Below are 14,631 nucleotides of genomic sequence, written 5' to 3' on the forward strand. Positions count from 1 at the left end.
GCAACTCAAGGACTGAAGTAGTCCTGGGACAGAGGAACTAATTTTGTCTACCCTGATTATCTTCAAGTATTGGATATGCTTATGAGTTTCATGTATAAAGTCCTGAGGGCCAAGTCTCAAAATACAGAGTAAAAGACCTGTGTAATACTGACACAGATTTTTCAAATAGTTGCTAAGTCTTCAACATATTAGAACATTTGGTTAATACAACTATGACATTTTAAGGGGAAAATATAATTTGTAGTCAAAATAACAACATCATATGCTCTAAGGTTAAGAAACTAACTTATAGGGGCACCTGGATGGCTCAGTGGGTTAAAGCCTCTGCCTTCAGCTCAGGTCATGATCCCAGGTTCCTGAGCTCTCTGCTCAGCAGGGAGCCTGCTTTCCTCTCTCCCTCTCTGCCTACTTGTGATCTCTCTCTCTGTCAAATAAATAAATAAAATCTTAAAAAAAAAAAAAAAGAAACTAACATAAGCTAGGTTGGGAGAAAAGAAGCACATATGTAAACTTTTAAAATATCAGATATAGTCTACTTTTTCTCTTGTTCAGATGAAGTAATACTATTCTTCATTTCTTCAAGTTCATGGATTCTTCCATCTGTTTTCTCTATTTTGCTCTTAAGTACATCTATTGAATTTTCAAGTGTATTTTTTAGTTCTAAAATTTCCATTTGATTCTTCTTTATATCTTGTATAACTTTGCTGAGACTTTCAAGTTTTTTTGAGGCTTTCTATTTTTTCATTTGTTTCAAATGTGTTCATAAGTGCTTGTTGAAGCATTTTATGGTGGCTGCTTTAAAATCTCTGTCAGTTAATTCTAAAATCAAAGTCATTTCAGTATTTACATCTGTTTATTGTCTTTTCTTATTCAGTTTGGTAAATTTCTGATTCTTTTCATGAGAAGTGATTTTTTTCTATTGAAACCTGGACTATTTGGTATTAATTGAAAGACTGTGGATCTTAGTAGTCTTGCATTTTAGCAGGCCTCTTCTGACACTGCTCCACTGGGTAAAAGCAAGACATCCCTTCATTACTACTAGGTGGGAAAAGAATTTGAGTTTTTCCGCTAGGCTTACATTGACATCCTCCACTGTCGGGATGGAGGGAAAAACAGGAGTCTCTCATAAATGCTGGGTGAGGGTAGGTGTAGAGGATCCCCAGTGATCTCCACTGAAAACATCATGGCTGGGAGGGGGAGGAATACCTCATTACTGCCCCCCACCCCCACCCATATAACCTGTACTGGAAAGGTGTGGGAGTGGACATCTTGCTTCTTCACTGATGAGTGGTGGTGAGTCACAACTCTGTATTAGACCTCCTACAATACTACCCTAATCATGAGCTACTGAATTCCAAATTTCATGCCAGAAAAATGCACATACAATTTGGGTGAAGAGATTCCAGACAAACTGTTATTGTTACCCAGTTTGGGATATAAAAAGCAAAAAGAAAACTCAGGCTATTCACAGCCATTCTGACCATCCTGTTCTTTGAAGCCTGAATTGTTCAGTCTCTTCTCTCCACCTTTCAGAATTTTCTTGTTTGTTTATATTACATCCAAAGATTTTAGTGGTCCTTAGTGGGAGGGATAGGGAAAAGTGTATCTACTCTATTTTTCCAGAAATATAAGTCCCATGCAGATAGAGTGAAAAGATAAATAGAGCCTCAGGGACAATCTGGGGCTATAATCCAAAGACCTAATTTTTGTGTCAGTGGAGTCCCAGGAGAAAAGGGTAAGACTTTACCTTCTACTTTAGGAAAATAGTAAAGGAAAACAAAAGGAACTAACTCAAAGTAAACAACAGAAAATAAATCACAGTGGAAATCAATGAAAAGGTGAGAAAAAACAATGAAACCCAAAGCTGGTTCTTTGAGAATATCAATAATATCAGTAAACCTTGAGCTAAACTAACCATGAATAATAACTTTTAAAAAAGACACAAATTACCAATACTAGAAATGAAAAGGTATCATCACTATGGATCCTACTTCTACAGCTATTAAAATGATAAGGGAATATTACAAACAAGTTTATATTAATAGATTAAAACACTTAGATAAATGCATCAATACAATTACCAAAATTAGCACAAGAAAAATGAAAAAAAAATCAAATATCTATATTTGTTAAGAAACTGAAATCATAATGTGAAATATACCCCTTCCTCAACCCTCAAAACCTAGATGGTTTCACTGTTGATTTGTCCCAAATATATGGGAGGAAAAAGCATACCAATCTCATAAAAACTATTCCAGAAAATTTAAGAGGAAGGGATACTTCCCAATTTATTCTATGAGGCAAGCTTTGCTTTGGTATCAAAAAGGGACATAAGGCAACACCAGAATAGCCAGCCACATAGTATTATCCCTCATGAACATAGGTAGAAAAATCCCAACAAGCACAAGTGAGCAGAGGGGTGAAGGGAGAGGGAGAAACAGACTCACTGCTGAGCAGGGAGCCTGATTCAGGGCTCAAAACCAGAACCTTGAGATCATGGCCTGAATTGAAGGCAGATGCTTAACTGACTGAGGCACCCATGTGCTCCCAAAATACTAATTTTAGATAGAATTTTTTAAAAAAATCTTAATAATGAAGTAATGTTACTTGTTTTTTTTTTTTTCCTCTTATTTTGTTTTACTTTGTCTTAGAATTCTTAGCCCTGGTGCTGCAAAATGTATTAATCTTTATGTTGATTAAATTTAAACAATATTTTCAGAGAGGTTCTAAATTATTTCACTAGTGGGATAATTAACTTGGGTTCCCTAATATTCTAGGATAATAAAAATAGATTCCATATTTATCTTGGTAGTGTGAATTCATAAGACTTTCAAAATATCACCAATAGAAACAGCTTCTATACTGACACTTTAAAAATAAATATTCCTTTCCACACATCTGGATAAAGAAAAAAAATGAGATCTGAGATATGAAAATCATCCCACAAAAACTGTGCACCATTCTCCTAGGTTTCTTAGACTCATGATATGCATGCATAAATTTTCTGGAGCTGATATTATTATTTTCTATCAAGAATCCAAGTATCAATGAGATTATCTGTCGTTTTTACCATACTTTGTAAAAATTATGTTAAAAAAAGAGATGAACTTGCATACATTTAGAACTTAGCAAATAATGAAAAATGGTCTTTCTTCAACTGTGTCTATGACTTACATCAGAAAATTCTTTTAGTATAATCATCAACCATTTTTATTGACCTTGAAACCTGCTAAAAGTATTGCAATAGGCGTGATTATAGAAACAAATGGTTTAAACAAAGCATTCATTTACTCAACAAATATTCTTTGGAGTTTCTAATGTGGACCAAATGTTTCACTAAGGTACTGGGGTATAAGATTCAACAAGAAAGACATGATCCACGGCTTCCTGTTGCTAATATGCAATGGAGGATATAGACTAAATAATAGTTTATCTACACTAAGTGCATTTCTTTTCGGAATGAAATTAATGAAAAGACTCTTCATAAAGTAAAGATAAAGGATTTGCACTTTAATTGTATATTAAAAAGGGAAACATATCTTAATTCTGATTTAAATCAATGTAAACTTAACAAAGTTAAAATATGTTTACATGCATAGTTAATTTTTTATAACTTTTTGAAAATATACATAAAATATTTAAAAAATAAGTTTTTTTCAGAAATCTTATTTCCATCAATCTTTAGTCTTTTACATGAACAAATAATTCCTGAAGTCTTCTCCAGTCACAGTGAATTAGGTAATTCTGACTAACTCTTACTAAATACATCCAGAAAAGCTGAATGCATTTTAAAGCATCTGAAGGAGTTAGACCTCTGACAAGATGGGGTCAGGATCTAGAAAGGAAAAAAGGACTCAGAGAGGTAGTGCCACTATTACTTTGGGGTGTTTGATGATTTCAGAGAAGGTTGCTGAGAGGGAATTTTGGCAGCCTCTCTTGGCTACAGCATAGTGAGTGATGTTTAGGGGTCACGGAGAAATGTTTGGACGGGGCCTCCTGGAGTCCCTCCCGAGGGATAAAAGTTAATCAAAAGTAGAGGAATTTTTGCAGGTATAACAACTTACCATTTAATCATCTCCCTTCCTCCAAAATGGATAAAAGTAATCTGGGATTGCTAGTTTCAGGCAACTAAGAGAACAAATGTAAATCCTCTATGGAAGATAAGAAAATCATCCAAGACCCTAATTTATTTCTACAAAATATTCCAGATACAAGGTCTAGTACATATTCAAAACAATCAGATATGACATCATAATAATAGATATATTATAAATTTATTCCACACCCATAGTATATACAACACCAAGAGTGGACCCTAATATAAATTATGGACTTTGAGTGATTTGACGTGTCAGTATAGGTTCCTCAGTTGGTGTCACAAATGCATCCCGCTGGTGAGGAATATTGACAATAGGGAGGGTCGTGTTTGGAGGCAAGGCATATGTGGAAAATTTCTGTACATTCACTTCAATTTCGCTGTGAACCTAAAACTGCTCTAAAAATAGTCTTAATAAAAAAATTTTAAACAACAATCAAATGCATAATTAAACAAATAAGAGTTAGTAAAAATAATAGAAAATAAAAACATTGATAAGTGCTTCAGATAGTAGAATAAAGTTATATATATTTTAGGAAATAAAATACAGGATTAAGAATCTTGGCAAATACATATAAACTATAAAAGGAAGGGCAGATAGATATGAAAAGAACCAAACTGAAATTCTAGAAAAAAAAATATATTGACTTAACCTAAGATCTCAAAGGACATGATTAACAGTAGATTACACATAATGAGAATGAAAATGAATAAACTAAAAGCTAAGCCAGAAGAATATACATAGAATTAAAGCAATTTGTTTTCCTTATTATTTGTTTTTACTCTATCTCCTCTCACTGTAACATAAACTCCCTCTGTCCCAGGATCATATTTTACTAACTGTTGTTTCACTGATGCCTAGTCGAATTCTTAGCACATAGTGGACATTCATTACATAATTGTTGGATAAAAGGTATTTGTTCAGAAAGATATATTCCTACACAATGGCTACTGCAATATTTTTGACAGAAGGTATGCTGATTAAATATGGTTGACTATACTGAAATAATTTTCTAGGATAATTCCTAATCAGTGACAGAAAGGGGAAAAAGGAAGTGAAAAGTATAGAACTAGTGATCGAAAGAGGGAGGGAGGGGGTGGGAAAGGTAGAAAGAGACAGAGAGAGATTGCCTGACCAACCACTATTGTTATTCAAAAATGATACTATTGTGATTATACAATATCCAAAATGGTCTAATATAAATTATTAGAATTAGAAAATGAACTTACAAATGTTGCTGGATTTAAGGTCAATACACACAAAAAACCCTTAAGTTTGTACATCTACTAGAAATAAGTCATTAGGAAATGGAATTTCAAAAGCAATAACATTTATGATGCCATCAAAATATAAAACACCTGGAAAACTATGGAAGAAGATATACAGATTACTCAAATGTGTAAAAATGGAAATAAATTCTCAAAGAGGAAGAATATATTGATAATAGATATCCTACCTATATCAGGACTTTATATAAAGCTTTAATATTTAAGAGATAGTTTTTTACTACAAGGACAGACAAAGATAGAATAATAGACCAATGGAATAGTGTGGTAAGCCCAGGAAAATTTGTACATATGTTTGGCTTACACAAAGCAGATGTGACGTAAAGCACAGTGGTTTTAAATGGTAAATGGTGGTGGCAGTCAGATATACATATGCAAAATGGTGAAAACTGAACCCTGATTCAAGCCATGTATAAAATCAATTCCCTAGGGGCACCTGGGTGGCTCTGTTGTTTGAGCATCTGGCTCTTGATTTACCTCAGGTCATGATCTCAGGGTTGTGAGTTGCAGCCCCACATTAGACTATGCACTGGGTGTGGAGCCTGCTTGATATTCTTTCCCTCCTTCTCCCTCTACCCCTTCCCCCTCGCCCCCTTCTCCCTCTCTTAAAAAAAAAAAAATCAATTCCTTATTAGATTATAGATCTTAATGTGAAAGTTAAGTCAATACTACATCTTTTGGGATTGGTTTTCTCAACAGTAGCACTATTGGCATTTTGGTTGAGATAGTTCTTTGTGTAGATGTCCTGTCTATTGTGGTAAGTTTAGCCATATCCTAGGCCTCTATGCACTGGGTGTCAATAGCACACTCTTAGTTGCAATAACTAAAGATTCTCCAGACATTGACAAATGTCCACTGGTGCAAAATTGTTTTCAGTTAAGAACTACTATTCTAAGATATAATAGAGAAGAATATTTATTAGATGGGGTAGAGAACAACTTCTTAGATCAGATACAAAATGCTCTAGCCAAAATAAAAACTTAAATTTAACTATATTAAAATATAAGAAATTCTGTTCATCAAAAGACAGTAGAAGAGTGAATAAACAAGACACAGAAGAGGATAAAATAATAGTGTAATTGGTAAAGGGCTCATAACCAGTTTTCATAAGGAACTCAATAGGAAAATGACAAAAATAATAGAAAAGTAATCAAGAGCCTTCACAAAATGAAGATATCCAAAGGACCAAAGAGACATGGGAAAGTGTTCAGAATCACTAGTAACCAGGAAATCACAAATAAATTATAAGGAAATTCTACATCTCCACCAGAAATGGCAAAATGGAGAAGCCTGACAAGCCTGATGGAAAATGAAGACAGGGGTCAGCAAACTTACTTTGAAGAAGGGATAGTAAGTCTTTCGGGTACTGTGGCTTACACGGTTCTGTTTTTAGTTAATTCTTTTATAAACAGTTTGCCCATTTCTTTTTAACAATGTATTTTGTTTTCTTTTAAAGTAATCTCTGCACCCAATGTGGGGCTTGAACTCATGACTCCAAGATCAAGGGTCAGATGCTCTACCCACTGAGCCAGGTAGGCACTCTGAGGTCTATATGGTTTTAGTCACTAGTACTCAATTCTGCGGTTGTACCACAAAAGCAGCCACAGACCATGGGTAAATAAATGGGCATGGCTAAGTATATAAAAAAAAAAAAAATCTTATTTTTCACTAATGATGGCAGACCTGATTTGACCAGCAAGCCATAGTTTGTAGATTGCCGATGTAGAGTAACATCAATGTTCATACATTGCTGATGAGAGTGTAAACTGATAAACAGAAAATTTGGCATACTTGTTATTATCTTCTAAAGTACTCACACCTTCTCAGTAATTTCACTCTTAGGTTTATACTTCTCAGAAATGTAAGCAAATATCTCCTGAGAGATAGGTAGAAGATGTTACTGGCACTATTTTTGGTAACAAAAAATAAATAAATAAATAAAACAGAAATATCTCATACATCTATTAACAGCAATATATGTAACATATATTGTAACATATGAAACAATGAAATGTTATAGCAACAAAAGAGTCCACCTATAAGTTGGCCCAAACAAGTATAATGATATTTGAAAAAAGGCAGATAAAAAAGAGTACATACTATACGTAGTGATTTAATTTTTTATAGGCTGCCATCAAAAACTTGTCTTTTACGGGTATCTGGGTGGCTGGACAGTTAAGCATCCAGCTCGGTTTTAGCTCAAGTCATGATCTCCTGAGTTCTGGTTATTGAGCCCCACATGGGGCTCTGTGTTCAGTGGGGATTCTGCTTAAAGATTTTTTCCCCGCCCCACCTCCAACTAGTGTGTGTTCTAAAATTAAAAAAAAAAAATTATGTCTTTAAAACAAAGAAACCTGTCTTTCATTCATTTTTTTTTAAGATTTTTATTTATTTATTTGACAGACAGAGATCACAAATAGGCAAAGAGGCAGGCAGAGAGAGAGAGAGGAGAAAGCAGGCTCCCTGCTAAGCAGAGAGCCTGATGTGGGGTTTGATCCCAAGACCCTGGGGCTTGATCTGATATGGGGTTTGATCCCAAGACCCGTGGGATCATGACCTGAGCTGAAGGCAGAGGCTTTAACCCACTGAGCCACCGAGGTGCCCCCTGTCTTTCATTCTTAAAGTATATCTGTGCTATGTGCTGTAAGTAAGTTGACTAAAGCTATATACTGTTTAGCGATGTTTGTTTGTGTAAAAGCATTAATTAAAGAAGTGTTATGTAAAAGTCAGAATATTGGTGTGAAGATTGGGAGAAGGCATATGGAAGAGTTCTAAGATGCTATCTATCTATATTCTATTTATTGATGTGGCTGGTGTTTACATAAGAATTTGGTTTTATACACATATGCACATTATTGTTTGAGTGCTAAATTTCAAAGTAGTTTAAAAAATTTACTAGGATTTTCCCTCCCTCTTTCCTTCTCTCCCTCCCTCCCTTCCTTTCTTCCCTCCTTTATTCCTTCCTTTCAGAGAAAGAGATATAAATATCCATGCAAGGCAGAATGGGGAGTGTAACAGACACCCAAATTGGGAAGTTTCCTCTCCTAAAGGATATTGAGCACTGCAGTCTGGGCCAAATTCACAGCATGCCAAGTGTTTCTCTTCTCTTGTGGCTATATCAAGACAAGTAACAGAACCTTACAAATAAAAATTCATAATGCAGTTCATTCTTCTAATTTTTCCATCCTTAATGTGAATTTTGCTCGATACTTGGAAGAATCACTGGTCCTACGAAAAACATGGTTTTATACCAGTTAGCACTGAGGAGTTAACATTTATCTATCTCAGTGGTTCTCAAATCTGGCTGCATATTAAAATCAGTTGGCAAATTAAGGAATTAAAAAAAAAATCTGTGGCCTAAATCTAACCTCAACTAATTAAATCAAGTTCTCTCAGGGTGTGGCTCAGGTATTTTTTGAAGTTTCCCAGGAGATTCTAATATGTGGCAAGTTTGAAAACCACTGACCTGATAGGCCCCTCAAAATTATGCTAATTAAGTTAGAAATATTTAACTTGTCTCAGAGTAGTCAACTAAGAAGAAGTAATAATGGCTGTGGTAAAGGCCCATTTACCTTACACAGCCTCTAGATTATGTTTACTAAATATGGGACTTTTTAAAAAAAACTTAATAAAAAAACTCTTACTTGTCTCCTTTATGACTCATTCATTTATAGAAATAACAAGACAAATAAAAAAAATCACGGATCCATGCTAGCAATTCTTCTAACTCTGGCCCCAATAAGCTGTGAGAGTGTTCTCAATCATTTCTCATCCATTTGCACTATCAGGAACAATTTTTATAAAGGGAAAACCACTAATTGTACCTAATATCTGGCCAAAGCCCACTCTTTTTCCTCTAATTCTGTCCTCTGCTTCAATAAGGAATCTCCAGCTATTGGTTGTACTTAATCAGACAAATCCTATGAGAGGGAAAGTTTGCCAAGATTTGCAGTATATACCTGGAATGCTGTGCTTGACTGACCCTCACCTCTTGAATATCTGTTGATAGGCCTCATGAGAGCTTTCACTCATCTTAAAGCTAAATGGTTTCACCCAAGTTTAATTTCACAAAAAAGGCTCTATGGGTTACTGTAACTTTCTCTGCAAACTCTGCAACCCTTATTTCTTAACGCATCCTGTAAATTTGGACCTACAGGGAAATAATCCAGTAAAGAAGATACAAGAATTTCAAGTGATTGACCTTCGACTCATAGAGACTATAAATCTACTAAGCAACCCCTAACCGATCCTAAGATAGAGATTTGCCAGGCCTCACAAACATCATAGACTTAAAGTATGTATAACCTAAAGCAACAATATATTTTCAAATAAAGTTGAAAGAAATATCAGTTGGTATTCTTCCAAGATTTGAAACAATCTGTAGGGATAATTTTTAAATGTATTCCTCTCAAGAGCACATACTCAATGATACATACTTAAAAGGCCCATTATGTTTATCTTTTTATTTTTTCTCTACTTCATTTCTGATTAGTCAGAAATCAAACTAGTAGACTTGATTATGCTTTTTTCATTCCATTCATTTCCATTTGTAACACCCTAATTTAGGTTCATAACATCTCATTTAAATCTGCACAATTTAAAATTGCCTCTACAAGCCATGTGTCATACCAATGCTGATTTTAATCACTGTAACACATTTATATGTTCAAAATACTTTAAGGCCTTTCCAAGCCCAAGAGTGAAGAACAGACATTTGAGATATGAATATAGCTTACGGTCTGGATGTACTTCAACTTATCCCATATTACTTTCCACCCTTCCCTTCATTCCCATCTCTTCACAGCCTCTTGTATCAGCTTATTTTTTTCCACTTTGGTGCCTTTGGTCAGATCCTACCTTCATCTCACTTAAGTTCTAACTCTATGGTAATATTTTCTTGAAAGTCAATGCATAGAAGAATGAAACTCAACCATTCTCTTACACCATACACAAAGATAAACTCAAAATGGATAAAAGACCTCAAACATGAGGCAGAAATCTATCAAAATCCTAGAGAAGAACATAGGCAGTAACATCTTTGCCATCGGTCACAGCAACTTCTTTCATGATAGGTCTCCGAAGGCGAAGGAAACAAAAGGAAAATGAACTTTTGGGACTTCATCAAGGTCAAATGCTTTTGCACAGTAAAGGAGACAGTCAACAAAACAAAGAGGCAACCCACAGAATGGGAGAAGATATTTGCAAATGACACTATAGACAAAGGGCTGATATCCAAGATCTATAAAGAACTCCTCAAACTCAACACACACAAAACAGATAATCACATCAAAAAATGGGCAGAAGATATGAACAGACACTTCTTCAAAGAAGACATACAAATGGCTAACAGGCACATAAAAAAATGTTCATCATCACTAGCCATCAGGGAGATTCAAATAAAAACCACATTAAGATACCACCTTACACTAGTTAGAATGGCCAAAATTAACAAGACAGTAAACAACAAGTGTTGGAAAGGATGTGGAGAAAGGGGAACCCTCTTATATGCAAGTTGGTGCAGCCACTTTGGAAAACAGCGGGGAGATTCCTTAAGAAATTAAAAATAGAGCTTCCCTATGACCCTACAATTGTTCTACTGGGTATTTACTCCAAAGATACTGACGTAGTGAAAAGAAGGGCTATCTGTACTCCAATGTTCATAGCAGCGATGGCCACAGTCACCAAACTGTGCAAAGAGCCAAGATGCCCTTCAACGGATGAACAGATAAAGAAGATATGGTCCATATATACAATGGAGTATTATGCCTCCATCAGAAAGGATGAATATCCAACTTTTGTATCAACATGGATGGGACTGGAAGAGATTATGCCGAGCAAAATAAGTCAAGCAGAGAGAGTCAATTATCATATGGTTTCACTCACTTGTGGAACACAAGGAATAATACAGAGGACATTGGGAGATGGAGAGGAGAAGTGGGTTGGGGGAAATTGTGCAGGGGGAGACAAACCATGAGAGACAGTGGACTCTGAGAAAGAAACTGAGGGTTTTGGAGGGGCGGGGGGTGGGGGGTTGGGTGAGCCTGGTGGTGGGTATTATGGAGGGCACATATTGCATGGAGCACTGGGTATGGTGCATAAACAATGAATGCAAGAACAATGAAATGAAATAACATAAAATAAAATACAAAACAAAAGAAAAAATATTTTGTTGAAAGTTAAATGAGGACCAACTTTCCTTAGAATCATCTGGAATTTGGGATTCTGGGATTCAACTATTTCCATTATAAAGTAATTCCCAAGGTAATTTTTCAACACATTAAATTCCAACAACCTGGCTTGAGAAGTTCAGGTCTTTCTTTTTCTAATAAAGCTAATACAATCTAAAATTAAAAAGTAAAACAAAGAGTGTTTAAATTCAGACACCACCTCTTAAATAGTTTTGATTTTGACAATTCATTAATCTTCTTGAGCCAAGCGTTCTGGTTTGAAAGGGGGATGAAAACAGCAGTCCACTTGACATACTTGTTACATGGCTCAATAAAAAAAAATTTCCATGAGAAACAATTTGAAATGTGTACAACTCGAATTGTCCATTATTTTCCCCATTTCAGCAGTTAGCCTAATAGTATATAACATATTGGCTCGAATCTTTGGGTGCAAAACTTGGTTCTAATGCCAACTTAGTCACAAAAATAATCTGTTAATGCCTAAGTATATCAGTCCATACAACAGAAACAATAATAGTATCTATCATTAAATGAGATAAAGCACTTAGCCCAGTGGCAGGTACCCAGTAAATTCTCAGTAGTTTTTAGCTATTGTAAAAAGCCATTTTTTATCACTGTTGCTGTTAGACATCATTATTATTGGTAAGCAGTAAAGTATGTTTGGATTGAATTCTACCACAAAGTGCCTTAAAAAGAACTAAATAATTATCATAAGTTGCTGAAAAATTATTATATTTACTTGTATTATTTAAATTATAATGCAATTTATCCAAGCTGTTCCTGAGTTAATTCCTTCAAACAAACTCTCAAAGAAGGGACGCTATGACATAAGTGTTAAAACCATCATCATAGTTCCTTTTATTGTCTTACAGAATTATATTGAGGGATGTGTTATATAATTATCCCAGAGGCATGAATAAAATGTAAGGGGCCATACTTATTTTTGTACTGATCGAAGTATCAACTGTTATGAATATCTCAACTGCTCCTATTCTAGATAAGGAATGGAATTATTCTATAATGCATTTCAGTATTTTTACGACAAGTTATAAAAAGCATGAAGTTCTAATGTTCTAATGACAACTAATACTTCTCTGTAAGGAAACCTAAATGATGCAAAAAGTTAAATTCCTCTTTTTTCTATGCAGCATTTCCATCATTGTGGGAGATCCTACCATCTATCAAGTCCCTGAGGTGAACAACTTTCAAAGTTATCTTTGATTCCTCTTATTACTCCCACAGATAATTCTAATTCAACAACACCTCTAACAGTTATTTCTTCCTTTCTGTCTCTACAAATTCTTAATGATCTCTGGCCTGAATCACTGAAACACATTCCCTATCAGCAGCTCTGTTTCTAAACCTTCTGCCCTCTAATTAAGTCAAAATGACATGAGTGAAATCACATTTCTGATTCACTATTGTATTTCGTTAAAACTATTCCCCTTAAATCTCTCTACCAGTCAGCCAACATCCTTCCATCAAATCCAGATAACAAACCTTATCCAAACCTTTCATTGCATTATTTTTCTCCAGTTCTTTTCTCATTCCCCAGCCATTTTGACTGCTCCAAAAGAATTACTCATATCTTAATATTATCTTTCCCTTTCGTATATTCCATTCCAGTATTCACAATTTATTTTAAATGTTGCTCTTGCCCCTACATGGTGCATATGACATATCTCACAAAGTATTGTGAGAGATGCATTGTTTTCTTTGAAAGGATAAAGTACCTCTAACCTCCTGTGTTTCAGAAGATAAAGCTTGGAAGTGGTATCACCAAAACTGCAACATAGGTTGTTCCCAATTTCACTCTGCCTCATAGGAAAAACAACTATTCAAGAACAAGACACCACTGAGAGAATCCTAGAACACAATGGTGAGGCTTACGCACCCCCTTCATTGCAGATGGCACAACAGACTGCTTTTGAAGGGTAAGAGAAGGGTCTACACATTGACTTCATTGTCCTCCCCCAGGCCAGTGCAACACCATTTGGAGAGGTCTCCCCCAGGCCCCTGGTTCCTCCAGTGGGAAAAGAGACGCCAGGTAGAAGAACAGTTCTCCCTAGCATTGTGGGTCCCTTTGTGGGACCTTCTACTCTGATTTCACACCATGGGTATTGGGGGAGAATCTGCAGGGTTCAATCACTAATTTTTTACAGAGAAGTAGAGAGGGACTTGCAACAACATAAATTGGAAGACTGAGTTCATATCTGCATTGCCAACCAGCAGCTTCACTCATCTGCAGAACCAAGTCAGGGGAACTCTCTGATCAGAACTCAGTGGTGTATAAATCGGTCTGATTCAGATCCTCAAATGAGGAATTCTGCTTACCTTAGAGCCAAGTTTGCCCACACCCAGGAAAGATGCTGAATCACAGCCCCACCCACTGTGGAAGGCTGACAACTGCTGGAGGCTGTATCGCTCCCTGCGGCACTTGAACTAAGAGGTGGTGGGCAGAGCTGATTGCCCGCAGAGCAAAAAGCAGTACCAGGTATAGAGAATTTCTATGCTAAAAGCAAGCAGGGGGATTTATCCCAACAATGAGGGGAGCTCCCAGCTCCTCCCAACCAGAGTGCCTACATGGGAAATTGAGAGTAGACCCCTTCTCCTCTCACCCAGCAAAGAGAGCTGACACACATCCATTGTTGAGAATGTCATCTCACCCCATCTGACCAGAAGGGCTGCAGACAATTCCTGGAAGCTGTGCAGCCCAGCAGCAATCAAGCAGAGGGGTAGGTGGGCAGAGCCAATAGTTTTCAGAGCAAAACTATCAGCTCTGTTCAGTTGAAGAATTTGGGTTGTAGGTTAGCTTGAGTGAAGACAACAAGCAAAGGCTTCATTGGCTTTAGAGCTGTTTCTCCTGCTGTGTTCAGGGATAGAATCTAATTCATAGCCCTGCTCATCACTGAATACAACAACCTTTGGCCTGTCTGACCAGGAAATCTAACTACAGCATGTGGAAAGCTGTAAAGTCTGTTCAACAGCTCTGCACAGAGTGATTTTGAATGAAGAGCACAGCTTGTGGCTTCCCTTGTCTGCAGAGCAAAAGCGGTGGCT

At 36.1% G+C, this 14,631-nt stretch overlaps 1 protein-coding gene across 3 annotated transcripts in view; it reads right to left on the reverse strand.

Annotated features, from left to right (window-relative positions):
* The window catches only part of NKAIN2 (sodium/potassium transporting ATPase interacting 2), a 1,010,035-nt gene that overhangs the window by 403,495 nt on the left and 591,909 nt on the right, over nt 1-14,631 (reverse strand). The window lies entirely within an intron of this gene.

This window comes from Mustela putorius, unplaced genomic scaffold (genome assembly GCF_011764305.1).
Source record: "Mustela putorius furo isolate JIRA1106 unplaced genomic scaffold, ASM1176430v1.1 tig00003863_pilon_pilon_pilon, whole genome shotgun sequence".
Classification (NCBI taxonomy): domain Eukaryota; kingdom Metazoa; phylum Chordata; class Mammalia; order Carnivora; family Mustelidae; genus Mustela; species Mustela putorius.